This window comes from Oncorhynchus clarkii, chromosome 12 (genome assembly GCF_045791955.1).
Source record: "Oncorhynchus clarkii lewisi isolate Uvic-CL-2024 chromosome 12, UVic_Ocla_1.0, whole genome shotgun sequence".
NCBI classification, from domain to species: Eukaryota; Metazoa; Chordata; class Actinopteri; order Salmoniformes; family Salmonidae; genus Oncorhynchus; species Oncorhynchus clarkii.
In genome coordinates this window covers 93,744,031-93,750,030 of record NC_092158.1, presented here as the reverse complement: position 1 = coordinate 93,750,030, position 6,000 = coordinate 93,744,031, and positions in this window count along the sequence as shown.

Sequence of the window (6,000 nt, the reverse complement as noted above, 5' to 3'; positions counted from 1 at the left end):
TACATGTCTCAGTTCACCCCACAACACACCCTCATGTCCCCCTAACTACATGTCTCAGCTCACCCCACAACACACCCTCATGTCCCCCTAACTACATGTCTCAGCTCACCCCACAACACACCCTCATGCCCCCCTAACTACATGTCTCAGCTCACCCCACAACACACCCTCATGTCCCCCTAACTACATGTCTCAGTTCACCCCACAACACACCCTCATGTCCCCCTAACTACATGTCTCAGCTCACCCCACAACACACCCTCATGTCTCCCTAACTACATGTCTCAGCTCACCCCACAACACACCCTCATGTCTCCCTAACTACATGTCTCAGCTCACCCCACAACACACCCTCATGTCTCCCTAACTACATGTCTCAGTTCACCCCACAACACACCCTCATGTCTCCCTAACTACATGTCTCAGCTCACTCCACAACACACCCTCATGTCCCCCTAACTACATGTCTCAGCCTGCTGTACAGCTCACCCCACAACACACCCTCATGTCCCCCTAACTACATGTCTCAGCTCACCCCACAACACACCCTCATGTCTCCCTAACTACATGTCTCAGCTCACCCCACAACACACCCTCATGTCTCCCTAACTACATGTCTCAGCTCACCCCACAACACACCCTCATGTCTCCCTAACTACATGTCTCAGCTCACCCCACAACACACCCTCATGTCCCCCTAACTACATGTCTCAGTTCACCCCACAACACACCCTCATGTCCCCCTAACTACATGTCTCAGCTCACCCCACAACACACCCTCATGTCTCCCTAACTACATGTCTCAGCTCACCCCACAACACACCCTCATGTCTCCCTAACTACATGTCTCAGCTCACTCCACAACACACCCTCATGTCCCCCTAACTACATGTCTCAGCCTGCTGTACAGCTCACCCCACAACACACCCTCATGTCCCCCTAACTACATGTCTCAGTTCACCCCACAACACACCCTCATGTCCCCCTAACTACATGTCTCAGCTCACCCCACAACACACCCTCATGTCTCCCTAACTACATGTCTCAGCTCACTCCACAACACACCCTCATGTCTCCCTAACTACATGTCTCAGCTCACCCCACAACACACCCTCATGTCCCCCTAACTACATGTCTCAGCTCACCCCACAACACACCCTCATGTCTCCCTAACTACATGTCTCAGCCTGCTGTACAGTTCACCCCACAACACACCCTCATGTCCCCTAACTACATGTCTCAGCCTGCTGTACAGCTCATTAAATATCATAGCTGATTCTACTGCATGGTCCAGTGTGTGTATTAATAACCTTCCCCTGAGAGAGAGAGACGTGGAGGGAGAGGGAGAGGGAGAGGGAGAGGGAGAGAGAGAGAGAGAGAGAGAGAGAGAGAGAGAGAGAGAGAGAAAGAAAGATAGAGAGAGAAAAATAGTATGTAAGAGAAAGTGAGAGAGAGAGAGAAAGGGAGAGATAGAGAGAGTGAGTGAGAGAGACAGAGAGGGGGGAGAGAGTGAGTGAGAGAGAGACAGAGAGGGGGAGAGAGAGTGATTGAGAGAGAGACAGAGAGGGGGAGAGAGAGTGAGTGAGACAGAGAGGGGGAGAGAGAGTGATTGAGAGAGAGACAGAGAGGGGGAGAGAGAGTGAGTGAGAGAGAGACAGAGAGGGGGAGAGAGAGTGATTGAGAGAGAGAGAGAGAGAGAGAGAAGGGGAGAGAGAGAGAAAGAAAGAGAGAGTGAGCGAGAGAGAGAGAAAGAGAGAGAGAGACTGATAGAGATTGAACATTAGATTGGTAACAATACATAGAGACTGATACAGTGATAGAGATTGAACATTAGATTGGTAACAATACGTAGAGACTGATAGAGATTGAACATTAGATTGATTACAACACATAGAGACTGATAGAGATTGAACATTAGATTGGTAACAACACGTAGAGACTGATACAGTGATAGAGATTGAACATTAGATTGGTAACAATACGTAGAGACTGATAGAGATTGAACATTAGATTGGTAACAATACTTAGAGACTGATAGAGATTGAACATTAGATTGATAACAACACCTAGAGACTGATACAGTGATAGAGATTGAACATTAGATTGGTAACAACACGTAGAGACTGATAGAGATTGAACATTAGATTGGTAACAACACATAGAGACTGATAGAGATTGAACATTAGATTGGTAACAATACATAGAGACTGATACAGTGATAGAGATTGAACATTAGATTGGTAACAATACGTAGAGGCCCATAGAGATTGAACATTAGATTGGTAACAACACGTAGAGACTGATAGATATTGAACATTAGATTGGTAACAACACGTAGAGACTGATAGAGATTGAACATTAGATTGGTAACAATACGTAGAGACTGATACAGTGATAGAGATTGAACATTAGATTGGTAACAACACGTAGAGACTGATAGAGATTGAACATTAGATTGGTAACAATACGCAGAGACCGATAGAGATTGAACATTAGATTGGTAACAATACGTAGAGACTGATACAGTGATAGAGATTGAACATTAGATTGGTAACAATACGTAGAGACTGATAGAGATTGAACATTAGATTGGTAACAATATGTAGAGACTGATAGAGTGATAGAGATGAAACATTAGATTGGTGCTTCAGAGTGGGGTCAAATGATGCTGTGGATGGAGAGTGGGAGTGTTAATCCCTGATCCCAGAGTAAATGGAGATGCATATTGCCCACAGGCCATTAGTGCCTTTGTGTGTGTGTGTGCGCGTGTGTGTGTGTGTGTGTGTGTAATCTGAGAGTGAATGGGGATGCAGATGCCATTATCCATTAGTTCCCTGTGACTACAGAGGGGAGGAGAGCACAGGAGAGAACAGGAGAGGAGGGGATAGAAGGGGAGAGGATGGATGGGAGGGGAGAGGAGGAGAGAGGACAGGAGAGGAGGGGATAGAAGGGGAGAGGATGGATGGATGGGAGGGAGGGAGGGAGGGAGGGAGGGAGGGAGGGAGGGAGGGAGGGAGGGAGGGAGGGAGGGAGGGATCCAGAGTGACAGTCAATGTCTCATACCACTCTATTATTAAAGAGGAGAGGAGAGGAGAGAAGAGCATCCCCCTACATACCTTCCTCTTTCTACCATACATTATTTAAAAGAGAGAGGAGAGAGGAGAGAGAGAGAGAGGAAAAAGAGAGAGAGAGAGACAGAGAGAGAGATAGACAGAGAGACAGACAAAGAGAGAGAGAGAGGATAGAGAGAGAGACGAGAGATGAGAGAGAGAGAGAGAGAGAGAGAGAGAGAGGAGATAGAGAGAGAGAGACGAGAGAGAGAGAGAGAGAGAGAGAGAGAGAGGTGAGACGAGAGAGATAGCGAGAGGAGAGACGAGAAAGAGAGAGAGTTTGGAAGTACTCTGGGAAGAGGAGCGTCTGCCTGTCTGCTTCAGGCGGCTCCATCTCTCCCCCCGTCCACCGTCCTCGTCTTCCTCCATCCATCCACAGAACCAACAGAGGAAGAGTCAGGAGAGACAGTTCAAGTACATGTGACAGTACGACGTCCAACACACACACACACACACACACACACACACACACACACACACACACACACACACACACACACACACACACACACACACCAAATAAAGACCACAGAGCTGTCTTAAAAACCTTTTTATTGACTAAGATCAATGTTTTTTTTAGTAAAACATGCAATATATATATTTTAAAAAAGGATCTCAACTTTATTGCTCGTCGTCATTTAGAGTAATAGATGATCAGATGCATCATAATAATAATAACAATAATAACAACAATAATAATAACAATAATAACAACAATAATAATAACAATAACAATAATAATAACAATAATAACAACAATAACAATAATAATCCTGTTCCACAGCAATCTCATCACAAGGAAACAACACGTCTAGAATGTTCCACGAGTTTTAGTTGTGGTAAATGAAACAAAAAACACAGACCCAGTCCGGTCCACATAGCAACGTAAATAATAGAAACCAACGCTTCTATTCTGCCCAAACCCGGGTTTGTGACCTTTCACCCTTTTTCATAGCAGGAATGAACCAACGCTTCTATTCTGCCCAAACCGGGGTTTGTGACCTTTCACCCTTTTTCATAGCAGGAATGAACCAACGCTTCTATTCTGCCCAAACCCGGGTTTGTGACCTTTCACCCTTTTTCATAGCAGGATGGACCCAACGCTTCTATTCTGCCCAAACCCGGGTTTGTGACCTTTCACCCTTTTTCATAGCAGGAAGGAACCAACACTTATATTCTGCCCAAACCGGGGTTTGTGACCTTTCACCCTTTTTCATAGCAGGAAGGAACCAACACTTCTATTCTGCCCAAACCGGGGTTTGTGACCTTTCACCCTTTTTCATAGCAGGAAGGAACCAACACTTATTTTCTGCCCAAACCCGGGTTTGTGACCTTTCACCCTTTTTCATAGCAGGAAGGACCCAACGCTTCTATTCTGCCCAAACCCGGGTTTGTTACCTTTCACCCTTTTTCATAGCATGAAGGAACCAACACTTATATTCTGCCCAAACCGGGGTTTGTGACCTTTCACCCTTTTTCATAGCAGGAAGGAACCAACACTTCTATTCTGCCCAAACCCGGGTTTGTGACCTTTCACCCTTTTTCATAGCAGGAAGGAACCAACACTTCTATTCTGCCCAAACCCGGGTTTGTGACCTTTCACCCTTTTTCATAGCAGGAAGGAACCAACACTTCTATTCTGCCCAAACCCGGGTTTGTGACCTTTCACCCTTTTTCATAGCAGGAAGGAACCAACACTTCTATTCTGCCCAAACCCGGGTTTGTTACCTTTCACCCTTTTTCATAGCAGGAAGTTGTTTCTTAGACAAACACACACACACACACACACACACACACACACACACACACACACACACACACACACACACACACTGATTAATTTGTAAATCGGGAGGGTCCGGGGAACATTTTCAGTAGCCTAGGTTCAGGGGAACATTTTCAGTAGCCTAGGGTCAGGGGAACATTTTCAGTAGCCTAGGGTCCGGGAACATTTTCAGTAGCCTAGGGTCCGGGAACATTTTCAGTAGCCTAGGGTCTGGGAACATTTTCAGTAGCCTAGGGTCTGGGAACATTTTCAGTAGCCTAGGGTCTGGGAACATTTTCAGTAGCCTAGGGTCCGGGAACATTTTCAGTAGCCGAGGGTCAGGGGAACCTTTTCAGTAGCCTAGGGTCTGGGAACATTTTCAGTAGCCTAGGGTCCGGGAACATTTTCAGTAGCCTAGGGTCCGGGAACATTTTCAGTAGCCTAGGGTCTGGGAACATTTTCAGTAGCCTAGGGTCTGGGAACATTTTCAGTAGCCTAGGGTCTGGGAACATTTTCAGTAGCCTAGGGTCCGGGAACATTTTCAGTAGCCGAGGGTCAGGGGAACCTTTTCAGTAGCCTAGGGTCTGGGAACATTTTCAGTAGCCTAGGGTCCGGGAACATTTTCAGTAGCCGAGGGTCAGGGTAACATTTTCAGTAGCCTAGGCTCAGGGGAACATTTTCAGTAGCCTAGGGTCAGGGGAACATTTTCAGTAGCCTAGGGTCAGAGGAACATTTTCAGTAGCCGAGGGTCCAGGGAAATGTTGTCCCCGGCAACTTTTAATCGTTTTTAAATTGCAAAAAAGTAAAAATTATTTTTCATACCACGATACCACACACACACACACACACACACACAAACACACACACACGTTAAAACACACGTTAACACACACATGCTAGGGCCAGAGTGATGGTGTTTGGTCAGTAGTGTTGAAGATCTAACCTCAGGCTGCCTCATGGATCCATCCCCATTGTTCCATCCTCATGGTTCCATCATCATGGTTCCATTCCCTTGGTACCACCCTCATGGTTCCATCCTCATGGTTCCATCCTCATGGTTCCACCCTCATGGTTCCATTCTCATGGTTCCGTTCTCATGGTTCCACCCTCATGGTTGCATTCTCA